At 29.5% G+C, this 20,257-nt stretch overlaps 1 protein-coding gene across 1 annotated transcript in view; it reads right to left on the bottom strand.

Moving 5' to 3' along the window:
* Positions 1 to 20,257, bottom strand: part of Tao (Serine/threonine-protein kinase Tao) — a 93,600-nt gene that overhangs the window by 57,128 nt on the left and 16,215 nt on the right. Inside the window, exon 2 of the mRNA XM_067276063.1 lies at positions 7,193 to 7,264. The gene's annotated coding sequence lies outside the window, so the exon portion shown is untranslated. The remainder of the gene's footprint in view (positions 1 to 7,192; positions 7,265 to 20,257) is intronic.

Genomic DNA, 20,257 nt, shown 5'->3' with positions numbered 1-20,257 from the left:
TGTTTCACTCTCGCTCTTTCTTGCTTGTACTGCTCTGGTACTGTCTGGACTGGACTGCACTCTCTGGCTGCTTAAGTCCTGTGTCTGTCTGACTGCCTCTGGTCTATTCTCTCATTTGTTGTCCTGAGTCTGCTCTCACTTACTGCCTGTCTTGAGTATGAGAATTATACTCTGTCTTGAGTATGAGAACTATACTGGTGAGAATCTCTGTCTCTCTGAGTATGAGAATGATACTCATTTTTGTTGGACTGGAATTCTCCTTTTAAATACTTCCAGCATGAAAAGATTCGTCATCCAGTGATGATCCATTTGTGGTGTCGTCATTGCAGCTGAGATGATTGTTTTCTGTTGTTTTTATTTGGCAATGACATCTAGCTTTTGTAGAGTCATCATTGAGTCAACGTGACTCATCTTGTTTTTGGGACAGTTCTCATCATTACGCATTGATTGCCTTGTCATTTTTCCCTTGGAATGTTGTGAGATTTGGATAATAAACTGTTTTATTCTAATCGTTTTAAGTTAATATTAAAATTTAGAAAAGGGAGGTCCCTAGATTGGTAAAATAGGCGAATTTCCTCTTACAACTTCAGTTGTTGTTTAAAATACAATTAAACTTCACACGAATACATAATTAGCAAAAAAAAAAAAAAAAAGGTAAAAATAAGTGATTAAGTAAAAATTATTATATTACAAATGTTGTAAACAGTAGTTCACAAATGCTAACATTGAGGTATTTTTGGAGGGGGGGGAAGGGGAAATGGTGGTCCTCACATAGGTGAGCCTGTCTCTGCTGCAGCGTCAATGGAAGCTGCAGCAATGGTCACCATACTGATAATCCACGATGCTGCAAACATCATTGCAATGTCTGTACAGACACTTGTTCTGAGAAAGATCCAAGTTCCTGACTCAGAAAATGTGGTGTGGTTGTATGATTCCACAAGGCCATGCAAACAAAATGTCTGTTTCTTAGGTATTAGTGATTGGGGGCCGTTGAAATCCCACACAGTGTTCTATATGGCCCTCCTGGACCTATTGATTCCATATTCTCATGAGTTATGGAATCACGAGCAATGCAAGCAGCAACAGCATGGAACAATAAACCACAGTCCTGGTAGAAAACAATTCTACCACAATTAAACTCTGACAAGTTCTGCTAGGTGTTCCTCCTCCTTACACAAGTCATAACAAAACCTTTACACAAGTAACCAACTTGCAAATGCGATTTCCATATGAGAAACCCACTTCCCAATCTTCCCTTTTATACAGACTGTAGGTGGCCTTACCCCCATCTGCTTTGCAAGCATACATTGAAATGCTAATCATTTGCATATCCCAGCATGTTGTATCTTGCACGTAAATTTCAATTTATGTGCTGCCTTCGTGGTGTAGCAATTTTAATGACCAGCAGTGTATTAAAACAAAAATTAAAAAAATAATGAATAGTATCATTTATGTTCATTTATCATTTTTTGCACTTTTGTTTTAATTTTAAGACCATCCAAATCCCGATTAACCAAGGTTCCACAATATCTGAGACGAACATTAAGTTTAGTACACTACTTTTCTTATAATTCATAAAAGGTTTGCTGTGAATATATCAATATGTAAATATTATATTACTTGTAATCTGGAATGTAAGTTAAGTTACTTGCTCTTCCCAACCGAACACTCCTGTCTGTTTGGTTGTTGTCAGCATATTATCAGGATTGTGTCAACCAATATATTGCCATACCTTTAATAAACCTTTATAAGAGACAGTCCATTCATTACATGTACAATTTTTAAGCCACTTTCAACTCCATTTCTTTTCTGTTTTGTACAATGATGTACTTTTGGCAAATCATCCTTTAATTACATACACGAACCCCCTTCCTCTCTTAAACTGTACATGTAATTAATGGATAATTCAGAGTCTTCATTGAAAGTCTTACATAACACAATGAGTAAGAAAAGGAAGTGTGTTGTAGTATCCTTTTAATCTTAAATGGATGCAGCCATTTCAGATTAAAAGGATAAGAATGGCATTATTGATTAAGGATGAGATTAAAAAGATGGCAGCAGGATAGTCAGGGTTCTACTGCCTTTCAAATACAAATTTTATCAGTATTACATTATTAGACATTCTCTCAAATTTATAATTTTACCTAACTAACACAGAATTTTTAAATTTGCAAAATGTTTTGAAATTTAAGTGTGTCAAATTATTATATATTGAAGTCAATATTTTTTTTAAATTCTAATGTTTTTAATCTACTTTATAGATCATCATCAGGAATAGTCAATTTCCAATTTACTGTAATTAATAATGTAATGGCATAAACTAGGGTTTCTCAAATGGAATCCCAGTTGTTTTTTTAACCTGGGAAATTCTTATCCCGGGAAATCCTGCAAATTTCTTAAAATTCACTTGTTTTCTTATTTTGTGTTAAGGTTGAGGAAATTTTGTAAGTAGAAAGCATAATTAACTCAAACTGTCAGAATACATTTGTATTTATTAATTTTAAATTTACTTATTAGTTTTTTAAATTTTTGCTCATTATGGCATGGCACAAATTGTCAATAATCAATATGTAGTTTATTTGTGACAGGACTCTGAAAATTCTTTACTTGTCAGAACCTGTAATATCTGGAATAATTGTGCTTATGCTGTCTTAATTTTTAACCATGCCCAGTAGCTTAAATGACTGCATTATGCCAAGTTGTGCAAATTGGGCCAGGATACAAATGAGTACGAAGTCTGCAAGTATGAAGTTTTTCTTCATAAACCTGATTATTAAAGACAAACAAACTGTTGTATTATCGAACTATAAGCTCGGTGCAACTATTAAAGCAGCCAAGGTAGACAAATCAAGAATACTAGAGAGCAAAAGTAGTACCACACTCTCGAAAACAAACTAGAAATCTTCTGGGCTACAGGTGAAAAAAAACACATCTGTCTTCCCTTAAATTCATTAAACATGATCCAATCACATCAATTCAATTAGAGAGAACATTCTCAGTAGCAAGACTTTTCATTACTAAAATGAGAATTAGATTTAGTGATTGAAGTATTGACCATATTTGTTTTTTTTAAAATCATATAAAAGTTTACAATAATATTTTGTATTATGTTTTATTTAAAAAACAAAAATTACTTTCTAAGTTAGACGTTTGATCTAAGTTCATTTTTTTAAATTTTTAACATACTTTAAAGCATATTTTTGCTGTTGTTGTATGCAGTTTCCAGGAAACTTTAATAAATTTTTTCTATTTGTGAAAATTTCTAAGAAATTCAAAGGTAATTTTTAATACATATTTTACACAGTATTACTAATAATATTATTTTGGAGGTTGCAAGATGTATTAAATTACTTTACAAAATGAAAAATAATTACCATATATCTCCGCAGATAAGATGACCTTCAGATAAGACGAGGTATAAATTTTCGTCGAAGTTTTATGGTTTTAGCATATATCTGTCCTATAAGATGACCCCCAAACTATCAATGGCCTATGAATTTAGTTTAGATCAGCAATCATCATCTGGATAATAACACTGTATAGTGTATACGGAATTATGTCCTATTTGTAATTTTTTGAAAGAACATCAAATTTTATTTTCTTGCATCTGGCAGCACTGCCTTGCGATTGTTGCAAACATCGGGCATTTGGGTAATGACCATGACTATTCACAAAAACGTCATATGAGCTGTTCTATTTTGTGGACATACCCTACTCTCTACTAGTAAATAATTATGGTTTCTCCGTTTTTTTAATGGTTTTAATTTATATAAATTTCAATCTAAATTTTTTTTGTATCTGTCCTATAAGACGACCCTGGATTTTGGGGGCCTTTTTTTATGATTCAACTATCATCTTATCTGCGGAAATATACAGTATTAAATTTAATAAGAGATGGCATCAGATGCCATACTTCTAGTAGCAAAATGTTGGGCTTTGAGATGTTTATATATGTAATCATATTTTTATTCTCGGCAAATACTTTTGAAGTAATAATTTTATCATTCTTACAACTCTATTAGAAATTAATCAATTAACACTTATTCAAATTCTAACTGGATGACTTAGTACATAAATTCTCACTAATCTCAAAAGTTAGTCCTGCAGTTATCAAAATTAACTGCTGGACTAATTTTCAGGGTTAATGAGAATTTATGTAGAAATTAATCATTTGGACAGAATAAAAAGAGAACTTACTATAATGGTTTTAATTTATATAAATTTCAATCTAATCTTTTTTGTATCTGTCCTATAAGACAACCCCAGATTTTCAGGGTTTTCTTTTATGATTTAACTAACGTCTTATCTGCCGAAATATAAGCTATATCATTTGATTCTAAGATATTTCATATATCTTAAAAATAATTACTTCTATCCCGGGATTTTCAGAGATCCGGGTAACAGTTCACTTTTATCCTGGAATCCCGGGACAAGCAAAACACCAGGAAATGAGAAACCCTAGCATAAACCAGCAAGTGGGAATTCCCCATTGTAATTTCTCCAAGGGGAATTTCTTAGAAACAGGTGAATTCCTGCAATCCCACCCTGAAATTTAGCTCCTAGACTGATATTCTATTAATTTTATTTGAAATGAAACTTAATTCTTGTGCTTATAATTTTATGAAAAATATTATATTAAATTTAAGATTTAAGTATAAATTTTTCCTATAAAAATATAACCAAAAGCATTTTATTTGAGATTCATATATTCTATAAAATTTGGATGTTAAAAACCAAAAGACTTCTATCAGGAAAATGTTAACCAGAGAGAGGTCTGTGGGTTGTATCTTTACTTATTACTTCAAAGAATTGAAAATGTAGTAAAGATTATTAATTTTTTTAATAGTCAAGTATAACCATGTCTATCTATATATATAAAATTACATGTCCTGACTGACTGACTAATTCATCATCGCCCAGAGCAAACCACTGAACCTAAAGAGGTGAAATTTGGTACACAGGGTACATCATGAAAATGCACACTAAGAAGGGATTTTGGAAATTCCCCCGCAAGGGAAGGGGAAGAGAATTAAGGCTCAAAAAGTCTTAGCCCCAAAAGGCAGTACCACAAACGTGGTTTACAAACAGGTACTGGAGTAACTGAAACTCTATTTTTCTGTAAATATTTATACTTTAGGAATTTTCAGATACATACCCATAACTGCCATAAATAATCGGACTAAATTTCGATATAATGATTATAAATTAAAAATGAATTTGGCACTAGAGTGAAACATTAGGCCATCTTGTATTAAAATTAATAATTATAATATTTAATTAATCATTATTAATTATTATAATCATTATATCCAAATTTAGCCTGATCATTTACAGCAGTTGCGGATGTGTATTTGCTTAATATCGGGTTTCGATTGATGTGTATATTTGAATTTTCAGATAATGTCGTTTATTTTTGGAAAAAAACTTAAACCCAGATTTATTATATCTTGGAATCCCATAATACTTGAAACTTGAATTTAAGTGCATTAGCAATCCATAGTTTAGAACAAACAAAAATCAGTAATTTTACCAAATTAATAACAACTAATGATTGAGAATCTTAGTGAAGTACCGAGGGAAGGTTATTTCTATCAAATTGCAAAATCCAGGCAGGCAAAGCTGCAGGTAACAGCTAGTATATCCATATTTTACAACAACTTATTGAAATCATCAATGTTAAATTCAAACAATCTCTGTAGAAATTTAAAAAGTCAAACTATTTACTTCTGACTAAACATTTTGAGACAGCTTCATCTTACAGTCAGAGTGAACACTTAACAAATTTAACAAGCTATAAATTTTCCAACGACATGTAATAGATTCAAACAATGACACTGAAAAACATCATTAATGTTTGAATCCATTACATTTCATCAAAAAAATGTTTAGCTCATTCTGCATTCAAATTGGTTAAGTATTTCATCTGAAAATGAAAAGAAACTGTCTCAAAAAATGTTTAATTAGAAATAAACAGGATGACTCTAAATTTTTATAACAATTGTTTGAATCAAATCCATCCAATGAACAAAGTGATAATACAAATACATCTCACTAACCTTGTATGGCTTTGCAGGTAATACTTAGAACATATCACTAAATCTTCGACCCATTTCTAGGGTCTTCAGGTGTTCTACAAATTTTTCTGGTTTGATTCAGATTTTTAAAAGTTCCAGTCTCCGATGCTTCTATCTTTGAATTTATTTTTCAAAATTTAATTATCTGAAAGATGTGCACCTACACCGGCTGTTATAGCATTGCATCATAAATAGTCTGTCATCTGGAGGCATTAGAAATTTTTAAAGTAGGCTGCAAAGGCCTGTCAATCAATTTTAAAGAAGAAAAACAACTATCGAGAGCATGGCAGGCTATTTATGACGCAACACTATAACAGCCAGTGCAGGCGCACATCTTTCGGAGATTGAAATTTTGAAATATAAATTCGAAGATATAAGCATTGGAGACTATAACATTTAAAAATCAGAATTAAACCATAAAAATCTGTAGAACACCTGAAGAAGACCCTAGAAATGGGTCGAAAACGTTAGAATATATTCTAAGTATTACCTGCAAGCTATACAAGGTTAGTAAGACATATACAATTGTTTGAATTTAATTTTACAAGTTCTTAAATCATTCATTATAAAATTATTATTCTTATTAGTATCATCTGTAAATTACAATTAATTAAGAAGTTTAACACTTTTATATAAACATTTTTGGATATTTATTTCATCTTTTAAAAGTTTCTGTCTTATTTTCTGAATGTCAGTTTAACATTTAATGAACCATCAATACATCTTTATTGCAAGGTGTATTGAGTGGTTTCTTAAATGTTTAAAGCTGAGTTGGATATTTATTTGTCAGTTTAACATAACAGAAAAAAATAAAACAAGATTACATTATTGTTTGATAAAAATGACATGAATATGATTTGTGAATATAATTTTTTTTTGGTCAATCTACTTTATTATTATTATTATTATTATTATTATTGCTTGATTTGAAAAAGTGTTGAACTTCTTAATATAAAAACTCAGTTACATTATGGTACATTCACAAATAATTCAAATAATGTTTTATAACAACAAGGTATTGAATAAAAATAGCTTAGATAATAAGGAAAGAAAATGTTTTAATGAAGAGAAGAAAGATTTGAAGAAAAATGACTATTTCTACAAAAAAATTCATTTACCTGAAAAGTGAATTTGGAATTCCTATCATTCACTTTTCCATTTCCATAGAAATAAATCCATTAACAAGTCTTCTGAAAAACATGTTTTTTAGTTATTTATTACTCCTTTTGCAAAGATTATAATATATAAATTTATTAAACAATACATGTCTTTGATAAAATTAATATTTCTTATAATAAAATTTATATTCATACATAAACTCTCAAATTTATTTAATGCTTATAATCTGATATCAACTACTTACTAATCTAATATTTTTTTTATCAAATGCTATAAGTATTGTTAATGATATTAATTTTTACACTAATTAAGCTGCAATTTAATATTCCATTAAATATCAACCTGAATAAACTGCTTTATTACAGAATGATAAAATTTCATCCATTTTCATCAACAAAAATATATCATATATTAATACATTCTTAATTTAGTGTATCATCATAAATTTTATATGATTTTTTTTATATTAAATAATCCTATTATTTAATGTTAAAAAATTTAATAGCATGTAGTAAAAATATAAAATAAATTTCTATATTTTTTAGAAATTAAAAAATCAAAATATATTTTTCACTCAAATCAACTATTATATCATAAGTAAATCATTAATCAAAATATATTTAAGTGACAGTTTAATTTCTTAACAAAATTTACTTATTCTTAATATTTTTGTTTTAATGAAATTATATTATGTTGTAGATAATAGTTGTAATATTACTATATAATATCAAAATTACAAGGAAGCAATTCCTTTTGATAACAATTTTTCCCTAAAAATATAACAAACCTCAAAAACCTCAAATATATCAATTGGCAATTAAATATTTTGAAGTAAAAAATCATCTTTTTATTATTTTTTTTTTTAATTTACTTATTTTTTCTTGAAACACTTCCAAATATTTTTAGAAATTAATAATTTGAAAAAAAACATTCAAAAATTAATTCCCGTCAGAATTACTTATTACAGCTGACAAAGTTATTGAGACAAACTTCATATAGCAGAATCCTTTGTTATATGATCATTTAGTTTGTTCTTCTAGAAAATATCATTGAAAATATTGTTGATATTGCAAGCTTTTTTAAAACTAAAAATGTTATTGTGAATTTAATATAGAAAATTATAATTGTAAAAGTATAAGTAATTTATATTAAAAGTATTTAATTAAAAATTCTCTCTGCTTTATAACTAGGACTCAAAAATGCATCTGTCTGCTCTACCACAACAAATGAAAATTTTTAGTTAATGAGTAAAAAAAGAATTCATTAGAATGTTCCACTTCATTTGAGAATTATTTTTGCACTATACATTGTACTAAATTGTAATTATTTTTTAAATATTACAAAGTTCTTAATTTAATAAATGTTATAGCCATTAAAAAGTAGATAATTACAGAAAATTCTTAAGTAAATTCGGGCCATTGCCCCATGCTGATATTTGACCAATAAATATTGGTATACTGAAAGCAGAGCTTATTAATGCCTTTGATGAGTAAATAACTTCATAAATAACTATTATTTATTATTAATATCAAATTCTAAAAATTTCATCTCAGCTAGAATCCAAATCAATAAATTGTTAGAATTCAACATCAACAGTAATCATTTATAGTTTACCTCAGCTTCAATATACTGTATATCATTAATGAATACTATGTGAATTAATCCACTTTTGAAGCTAAGTTTAATTCATATACAGTAGAACCTCGATTATCCAGACTAATTGGGGATGAAGGTAGTCTGGAATAGGAAAAATCCAGATAATCGAAAAATAATACTGTACTGTATTTAAATTGGGATCAAATTTTCAAGAAACAAACGTTTGTTTTGAATTTGGACTACTACTGACCAGCACTAACTCTGCCTATTGTTTAAAGGCCATCTGGTGGCACAAGAAAACAGATTTTATAAAATAAAAAGCAGTTGAAACCGTCAAATTTTTATTCATAAAAATGCAAACTATTTATCGTTTTATGACGAGTAAAATTTTTTCATCACATTCACAGCTTTTAAGTAATGCATAAACCTTCGAGACGCGAGGCCGTAGGTGGTGGGCCACGTCGCCCTTGGCCATAGAAATTATTTATAAAGATGTATGTCAAGTTACATTTTTATTACGACGCAAAATGTATTAAAAAGTTTAGGACCACTGTGCCAGGTGAGATGTTGTTGGGACAAAAAAAGTTATGCATTCCATCACGTACATAAACAGTGTCACAATCGCCAAGTTCAAATCAGCAAATTTGTAAAAATTTGTTTATTTTGAACTATCCAGATAATCGAGGTTCTACTGTAATAAGATTTTAATAGGTAACATATTTTTTGAAGTTCATATTACTACATATTTTAAAATTAATTTTATATAAATTATGATCATCTAAATTAATTTTTGTTGTATTTATAGTATTGTAATTAATAAAAAACTATAAATTAAATTTTAAGATCTTCAAGTTAAAATTAATGATGAGAATCTAATATGATAAATGAATTCATTTACTCTCTTTCAATTTACAGTTCTGAAAGCACTTTTTAATTCAATAACAACTATATTTAATATTTATAAAAATTCTCAATTGCTTTAATTTTAAATACCTTCTCCAAATATGTATAACTTCTGATATCAATGATAAACTCTCCAATGCACTAAGCAATTTAAAACTTCACCACTTTATAGTTAACTTAAAGAACAAAAATATTTAATACAACAGAGAAAAACTTTAAGCAAGAAATTATACACAAAGAGCCGGTCATATTTTAAATCTCATCTATATCTATATATATAAATGGATGTGTTTGTGCCTATATTTCACTCTGCAGCCAAAACTACACATCGCACATGAATGGTGTTTGTGTGTGGTAGTACCCGAAGTCTCCCATCATGCACTATGGTAGTTGTGTCTCGATAGCTATAAGGGTATGGAAGATATGGGGGTTGAAAGTGGTTGACTTTGAAAATGTGTGACGCTTCAATGAGAATGTTCCAGTTTTTTCTAGAAAGTTCCAGATCCCAGAGGTAAAATTTGGTACACAGTTAGGGTATGTGATGAAAACGCACACTAAGAAGGGATTTTTCAAAATTCCCCCGCAGGGGAAGAGGGAGAGCATTGTCTTAACCTGAAGAACGGCTTCTACTGTACTATTTTAGATGCGATTTTTTGTTTTTAATTATGTTTAGTCTTAATTGAGTACTTAGGTGTATTAAATTAATAACATTTCAGACATTGTTATAAATATTTTTTATATATTTCGATTTTTAACCAAATGTTCGAACCGTTTTAAATTCAAATTTCTTTTTGCATATTGGTTCGATTATAGAATGAAGCGGGTACTTGCAGCTAAAAGTCAAATTAAAAATGGTTTGTTTGATTCTCAGCAATTCTCATCAGTAGGTGTTAAATAACAATTACTATGGTTGTTGAAATATTGAATGTAAATAGGGTTTGCTTGCAAAATCCATGTGAGCGAAGCCGCGGGTAACAGCTAGTAATAAATATAAGTATTATTTAAACCTTTATAAAAACAAGCTACTACATTTTACTTTCCATATGAAATTCTGTATTGAAAATTTAATAATTTTCCTAAACTTCATTATTATTATAATGAAAATGTGTAGAATTAAAATAAATACTTGTTCCTAATAAACTTGAGTATCTAGAATCTTTCTTTAACATTTCTGATGTTAAACTATGATTCTTCATTATTCTTCAAAAATAAATCTTATTCCTTTTTTCAAAAATCTGTTCATAAGTTTTCCAAATATTTTGGTATGCTACACATTTTAAGTCAAATAATATAAGGTTGAGTGGTGTAATTGTAATGATGATATTGTCTTCCTACTGTTTACAATTTTTTACAATTTAAGAAAAGCATAGCTAGTTATTTCTTTTTTAATGGCTTTGTTGCCTTACTAATACTATCACATTATATATATATATATATATATATATAATTATCTCTACCAAGCTGCATTATATGAGATAATTTTTTAAAAACCTTAAAAGAATGCAAATTTACATACTTATTACCCATCAAGCTGGAGTAAATGTATATACAATAAAGGTAACTGTAAATGAACATGAATCTTTGAGATGCAAAATGAACAAAATTAAGCAATTTTATTTCAATAATCAGACAAGAAACTTGTATTGATATACATCAGAATATGCTCAAATGAAATAGTATACAAAACTTTTATTCTTATCATATAAAAATTAGACTAATAAGGGACAGCAACAAGTTTCTACACAGTTTTTAATGAAATTAATAATTTATTATGTAACCATTATCATGCTGATCTCAGTGCTCTATATAATCAGGTAAAACTATTTGTGAGACTGTCCCTTTTCTGCTTTTGGCATAGGGTAATTTTAAATGTCAAAAGCAGAAAAGGGACGGTCTCACAAATAGTTTTACCTGATTATATAAAGCACTGAGATCAGCATGATAATGGTTACATTTCTATGATAAACAATTTTTATGATAAACAAACAAAACAGATAGAAAGAAATTCTAGCTTAGTGTACTCTTATTCATTAATGCAAAAATATAGCAGAAAATCTCACTAATGATAACAGCACTCATTTGTAATGCCGACACCTAATCCTGAAATAAAGAAAAAAGTTTGAAATCTTGTTTTTAGTAAACAAAATAAAATTAAATGCCAGAATCGAACAATAATAAAGCATTCCTGTACTTTTAAAGTGTCTGCACCAAATTTTCAACCTATATTGTACTGTACATTAATTGAGGTAATGGTATATTTTTTTTCCCCTATTAACCTTAATCATTATAATTTGGTGTAAATTGTACTTAGATTAAAAATAATATGACTATCTTCAACCACTAATTTATCAATTTAATAGACATTAAATCACTATTAAAGATTTTAAGCAATTTCTATTTGTTAATTTTTGACAACCAATCAATATTTCTGTAATTCAATCACACACATTTTGCATAATCCAAGAAGGCTAGAAGAGTTTATCATCCATAACTAGCAGTCATATTCACATTTCCTAGTTAAATTTAGAAAAAAATTAAATCATGTGTTAAAATCAGTAATTACTGCAGAACCCTGTTTCTTCCTGTACTATTGGCAGATAACTAGCAGTGACAAATTTGCACACAGTGACTGTTACACATCCTGCCATTAGCACTTCAGCATTATTGGCTTCATTGGAAGTCATGCTGTGACAGAGAAGTTTGGATTGCTACAAACTGGCAGTCTTTAACAAAAGATCACAATTCTGAATGGGAATGGATAATCAATGTGTTAGTGTATGGAAGATCACTGGCAAATGCGTAAAGCCATCTTTACTGTTGAGCAGCATGCTGGCCATATTGCATGACAGCTGATCACATCTGTAGTCCAGTCACACTACAAAAAACTTACCATAAACAAACGGAACAACATGAACTAATATTAATACATTAACACAAGATGATGTTTAGTTATCAAATTATAATCACATTCATCTACTTCTTCACACATGTACAGTACCTTAAGTAAATTACTTAACTTCTCTTTTTATATTCTTGTTCATGGAATAAATGTGATTTCATTTTATATTATCTTAAATTAAAAGTACAGTAAACTCCCGATTATACGTGTGCAGGTTATCCATGCATGAATTTAATTTTTTTTTAAATATATTGAAGGTAATGATTTGATTACATTTTGGAAAAAAATGACAATACTGGATGCAATACATGGTGTAACTCAATCTTGGAACAAAATAAAGCCAATAACGCTCGTTCCATCATGGGGGAAAATTCTACCAAATGTAGAAGGTGATTTTTTGGATTCTATTAAGCCTGAGACAAGTGAAACAGTATCTGAAATAAGTGAGCTAAGTGCAAATTTACATGGCTTTGAAAATGTTGATAGAGAAAATATTGAGTAGTGATTATAGAACATGATTCATATGTCAACGCAATCTCTAACCTATTGACCGGAGTAAAAATTTTGTTCTAAAAATTTGCTAACGTTTCTGTCGCCCCTTCCAGGCACTTCCTCAGGCTTTCGATAAAAGACCGTTGCAAGCTGTATACCAACCTTCAAAGCTCCCATTCGGAGGTGTTCGATTACCTTCTTGCCCAATTGCATGCGTTACCCCGTACTATAAATCTTCCACCCGTATAACCACTTGTCCTCCTACCAGTAAACATCAGAGACAATAAATAAATAAAATCACCCGCTGTCCTTCATTAAGAATTGCCATGCCTTAGAAAGGGACATTTCTTCCTTAAAGTTGATGCTCTTATTTTTGCACTGTGCTTTAAAAACTTCCATGGCCTCTAAAATTTTAAGGTGGTCCTGATTCGGGGTAGAAAGAATGATACGCGTCCTATCAAACTCCGCTGTGATGTCAGGGTCTGTTGCGTAAGTCGACAGCGCTGTCGTGAATTTATTCTGTACTATGTCTGATTTATGCTCCTTTAACTGCATTTCCAAGGATCGTTTTGTTGCACCCACATACACCATCTCCTTGTTAAGTCTTTTATCTATAACCGGGACTTTATATACGGCCGGTAACCTGTTAGGGTTTGCACGATCTTTCCCGTTTCTCAGTATGCTAAACACGGTCGGACACCTCCTGTACACGAGCCTAATCTCCCGTTTCCTAGTAACAGCATTGTATACTGCCTTTAACATTGGGTTAAAAGTTACTGGGACAATGATGTTGTTCTCTTGCCTCCCCTTATCTCTCCTAACAACCCTGTCCCCCTCTCGTGGGTGTTGCTGCTTATACTTACTTTCTGTCAGGAAGTAAGTATAAGCAACCCAACAACACTTGTTTTGTAGATATAACTTTGATATCTTACTATATTGATGTAAATACTTATCTGATATTTATTCATGTTTCATCAAGAAAACATATTAGCCTATTATCAGTGTCAGGATTCTGCATTAACAAATTTACAGAATTAAACAATATTTTGGAACAATCTACTTGAAACAACATTGATTCTAGAATGTAGTCCCTTGAAGTACAGTAGTTCAATAAAAAGATTCAAATCAGAATAATAAGAAAAATGCTATATTTGTGAAACTAAAATATTTTTAATCAGAAACATTTTTATTCTTTTAAAAGAATATCCTCAGTTTTGAAACTACAAAGAGAATTAAAATGAATTTGAAAACTTTTTCAAATTTAAAATTAAAAAAAGTTATCATACATAAAAATATATGAAAAGTAAATACAAAATAATGTAAAATAAAACTAAGTTAAAATCAAAATAAAACATGAAATAAACAAAAAAAAAATTAAAAATGACAGTATAGCATTATAGGCTCACAACACCCACATTATACGACCTTGAACAAACACCTCCCCATGCATTGATTCCTCTCTAGATAATGTTTTATCTAGAAAATATTTTTTTGAATTAAAAAGTTATAATCATAAGTGTCTACAATGATAGTCAAAGGAGTCTTTGGCATTATTCATTCTAATTTTGTTCACAAAAGGATATATGCAGCACTGTTCTATTAATCATATCATATGCTTATCTGCTGAACTTTTAATGATTAAAGGTTTTCCCAAAAAAACTCCAGACCATCTTATTTAGTGCCCATTGTGTCAAAGTTGTAACACTGCTTATTATTCAGTATAGCTCTTGAATACACTGCTATAGCATTCTGTGTAATAAAATTATTGTTCTCCTTTAAGTGTGATCATGTATATGCTGCCATATCCATTTAACTTTCTCTTTGTCAGCATGTAATAGTTGCATGATGGAGGGGAAACATTTAGTTATTAAAATAATATCATTGTCCTTAGCATAATGGGTCAGCAGAAAAGCTGTCTTTTCCACCAATTACTACATACGTTTTTCCTCTAGTTGCTTTGTCTGCAGTTTTGTCATCTTTTCTAAGTACCTATTAAAAGCAGCTTTTAATTTCATTGGGAAGGAAACCATGATTATTTGCAGTTCAAATGAATAAATGAAAATTCTTGTTTCTTGTATATTCTTAACAAATAATGCATTATCACCTTTATTAGAGCCCTGAAGGCTCCTAAATTATGGGTCATAATGCTCCTTGATTGTCAATGTACAGGGTGCTCATAATTAAAGTTGATATTTCAGAAAGATATAATTCACAAACTAATCAACAGAATAATTCTATATTTCACATGAAGACTGTTGAGGTAATGAAATTTTATTTGAAAACAAAGAATATTGGTTACAAAAAGGTCTGCTAGGACTGCTATCTCAAACAAAATAAGTTTATCAAAATTTAGTCCAGGTAATCAGTCACTTTCTTATAGTTTTTCCCATTAACACCCATTCTTTGACAAATTAAATGTCTATTTAATGCAATTGCTGTTTCTATTTTGACTGAAAGAAATAAATTGATATAATCCTTGATCACAATTTTAAATTTAAAAAATTTTTCAAATCTTTCTGAAGCACTTTCTAAAAGTTCAAATTCTAATGCTAAGCTATAATTTTAAATTAAAAAATTTTTCAAATTCATTCTAATGCACTTCGTAGTTTCAAAGCTAAAGATGTTCTTTTAAAAGAACTTTTAAAAAAACAAACATTTCTGATTAAAAATATTTGTTTTGGTTTCCTGAATATAGCATTTTTCTTATTATTTTAAACATGGTACCAAGTACGATTGACATTTTTGATTCAAATCAGAGAGATCATTTAGAACACTAGATGTTCTAAACTTAGAGGAATAATGAAGAATTTGTTATTCAAGTTTGTTTTCTATACATTAGTGAAACAGTATCTACCCTAAGAATAACATTCAGAAGTGATACTCTAGCAATGAAAAGTTAGATTTATGGACTTCTATTTCAGAGAAGCCAGAAAAGTTAGTAACCGAAACAGTGCTACTTATTATGCCCTAGGCCAGACATGGGCAAATGCGGCTCTTTTTGAGTTACATGCGACTCTTGCTGAAAGTGTTAATTTCTGTTTTTTATTATTATATGTACAATTTTATTTTTATAATTTTGTGAAAATATGTTTATTAAAAAAAAATTCAATATTTGTTTTATATTATATTTATATTATATAATAAAATCGCGCACCTTACCATACTATCCACCACGACAGTACAGAACTGCGGCTCCCATGCATTTTGCAAAACCTACATTTCGGCTCCCACTGAAAACTCTTGCTTGCCCACCCCTGCCTTAGGTCAAGGGTGAGCAACATGTGGCACACATGCACAGAGTATTAATAAATATATTAATTTCCCACCTTACGAAAATATGTACTGAAAATTCTATTGATATTTTCTACAATTTATGCATGTGAACAGTTTTTCCTGTAATGAATTTAGTAAAAAGTAAACTAATATTGAACCAAATACTTCAAATGTATTACATACACATCAGTTCCAAAAGTCAAATTAAGTATATTTATTTTAGGACTATGAATCCAAAGTTGAGTTTTAATTAAACACTTGGCTTTATTTCCATCTTTATTTAGTCAACTTTATTATCAACTAAATAAAGATGGAAATAAAGCCAAGTGTTTAATTAAAACTCAACTTTGGGTTCATAGTCCAACAATCAACAAAACACGGTTTCAAAGAAGAAATACTTATTTTAATTTATAATCATATACAAATAAATAATTGTGATTTACCTGCATTTTTTTTTCTTTCTCCTCTTTTACGTGGCCCACATCAGTTCAGAAGTTTTAAATGTGACCTTACTTAGAAAAAGGTTGCCCATCTCTACCCTAGGCTTAGAATGAATAAGAAATCATAAGTTAGCCATAGTAGCAAGATAATTAGTCATAGAATAATATTTGAGGAACTGACTAATTATCTTGCCATTATAGCTAACTTGTAATTTCTTATTCATTCTATATAACACCAACAGTGATTAGGCCTAGGGCATAATAGAACTGTTTCAGTTTCTAACTTATTAACATAAATCTAACTTTTCATTACTAGTTTTATGTGAAAATACTATTAACTGTCTGTGATAGTTATACTAAACATACTGCGAATAAACTGGTTTTGTTGCATTTATCACGTGTAAATGAAACACAAGCTGAAAATTTTTTAGAACCATGAAGGTAATAAAGAACATTAACAATCAGCATAGTATTTTCTAACAGATCTTATATCTATGATAATAAGCTACTCTTTTGTCTCTCCCAATTATTTGTCTGCCTTTCTTAACTGATAAAAGTTTTATATTATTATAAAGAAATGCGTCTTTGCAGTTTCCATGATATTAAAAAGGTTTAAACAGCTACACACACAAAATATTAATATGATGATGATCACTATTTGTTGGGATTACAGGAAAAAAAAATTATACACACACACACACACACACACACACACACAGTTTACAAAAATTATTTTTGTAAACTGTACATGTATAATTTAAATTTCCATGCATGTGCAAGACAAACAATGTTGAAAAGATGTTAGTTGATGTTTGTATTCTCTTTCTTTAATTCAAATGTCTTGTTCTCTGGAAGCTCTAATAATGATTCTGCCTGAAGAGGACAGTTTTAGACTGTTTAGAGCAGTGATTCTCAAAGTGGGGGTCGTGAAAAATATTTGGGGGGTTACTGAAAAATTGATGCCAGATCAATTTTTTCAAATATTTTATAAATTTACTATGGATTCATGTTTAGAAATAATAGAAATAAAAAATATATAAAATAATTTTTACTTAAATAAATTGAACATATAAATAATAAAAATAATATAAATATTTAAATACGAGCCTAACCCCCTCCCTCCGGGATGTTTTTCGACACATACTTATTCTTCGGGGGTTCTTTGAAATTTTTAAGTGCAGAAGGAGGGTCTCGGTCCAAAAAGTTTGAGAAACACTGGTTTAGAGTACTTGCAAAATAAATCTTTTTTCCCCCATAACACCAACAGTGATATACGCGTTTTATTTTATATTTATATTTTTACTTTCCAAGCTGTCATATAGGAAAGTACAGTGATTGGTCAAAAAAGGCCATCTTTGATTTTGACATTTTTGGACTCAAGATCTGGAAACATCAATAAATGCAAACAAATTTGGATTTTTTCTTTTTGTATAAATGTTAGTGCATAAGTATGAGTAGTATGAATGTGAATGTGTGGAGAACACCTGTTTTGTTCACCTGCTTTGAAGTCAAATAACTCCCATGCTTCTTATAAAAAATTTCTAAAATTTTATATATTAGGGGAATTGATGCTATTAAATTTTGGTGGTTTTTTTCAAACTCTTTCCACCCTGTGGGCACTAAGAGGACCTCATTTAGCAAGCTCATTATGGGTTTGGCCAAATCTACTATAGGGCAGCCGGGTGGTGAGGGACAGGCCAACATATCCAGTTGGACCAACCCCCGAAAAATTCCTGTGGATTTTTCAACCTGTCCAGACTTGATCCCAGGTCCGCCCAGAACGATAGGCTGCCACCTTGACCACTCAGCCATCCAGCCCAAAATTTTGGTGGTTAAAAGTCAAGGGGGTGGGGAGATACAGGGGTTGTCTGTCATATCTTGAGTAGAGTCAAATTTACAGCATTTACAATATTTTATAAAGCATAGCTTTATTCTCAAAATTAAGTGTTTTGCCATTTTATAATAATAATATAAAAAGATTTTAAATAAAATCTCGTAACTGGTGGCACCACATACAATTTTAAATGTTTTGCCAGTAAACTTGAGCAACTCATTGTTAGATTTATTATTATTCACACAGAATGAAACATTTAAAATCAAACAAATTGTCATTGTCATTAATAATTTTGAATATTTTATGTATCGTAGACAGTTCATTACATATAAGAACAAATTGATAAAGTTTATTTCTAATATTGTTTTATAAATTCATCTGTCATGTCTTTCAAACTTTGTTATTTTATTTACCCTAGAGATGATACAGTACTTTTGCAAAGAATTTGTCATTTATATTGAAAGTTCACAAAATGAGATACTCCATTATATTTGACAACTGTACTGTAAGTCACTAATGAACATTAGGATTGATTTGCAATAGCTTTTTGAAAACATTCATGATTATTTGTCTGTAAAAACTATTTAAAATTTTAATGCTAACATTTTTTTCAAAAAATGGAGCATAATTCTGAAGACACTGCATCTGATAGTTGTTCTAATTCCTGTCAAGTACTAATAGTGTACATGCACTAATAATTTTGTTCTATAAAACATTCTTTGAACCTTAATTACTATAAATTAATATAATTTTGCATAGCTAATAAATCATGAATTGTGAAACCTGGCACTGCCATTATAAATATATAAAGTTCTACTTAGTTCAGAAAGCTGACTGTTTATTAAATAAATTAGCACTACACACACAACCAATATCCAGCAAGAAAATTTTTAAAATATTAAAGCAAACATTTTCATGTAGTTTTTTTTTTTTATTTTCTTGCTGGATATCGGTTATATGTGTAGTGCTTATTTACATATATCCAGTTTGAGTAGTTGTGTTTATTAAATAAATGCATTTGGTCAAAACCTGACCATCCTCAGCTTAAATCTTGGATTTTTAGAATATTGTCTAATTTATACATTCTATATTATGCTATTCTAAATTGTTAAATCTAGGATTTTAAGCTGTGGATGGTCAAATTGATTAAAAACTTTTATTTAATAAAAACTTCTTTTGAAATTAGCAGAATTGATTTATTTATAGCTAATATAATCACACATTTTGTCATTAACAATTTGTTCATAAATTTTCATTTTAACTGAGATTTTATTTCAGGACTATATCTGTGGTCTTACAACATTCTTTTTCATTAGTCACTACATTCAGACCCATCAGAAACTGGTTGCTGAACTAAATAGCATCATTTGTGTTTATGTTCAATTTATTCTTAATCCAAATAGGCTTTTACTTAATGTATGTATGTATATATATTATAATTGGACAACTTTTTAGGCTAAATTTGTTTCCTCAAAAATAACATTAAAGTTTATTCCACATTTATATTACTGTATTTTTTTCAATCTTTCAACAATATACATTTTGTTTACATTTTATGTCTCTGAAACCAGGATGTATCTTACAGTTTGCTTGAACAGTTACCAACCTGAAGTGCTTCAACAATGGC

The sequence above is a fragment of the Centruroides vittatus genome, unplaced genomic scaffold (assembly GCF_030686945.1).
Source record: "Centruroides vittatus isolate TY-2023 unplaced genomic scaffold, ASM3068694v2 contig_658, whole genome shotgun sequence".
NCBI lineage: Eukaryota > Metazoa > Arthropoda > Arachnida > Scorpiones > Buthidae > Centruroides > Centruroides vittatus.
The sequence above is the reverse complement of the archived record's forward strand: the minus strand, read 5'-3'. Positions and strand labels throughout refer to the sequence as shown.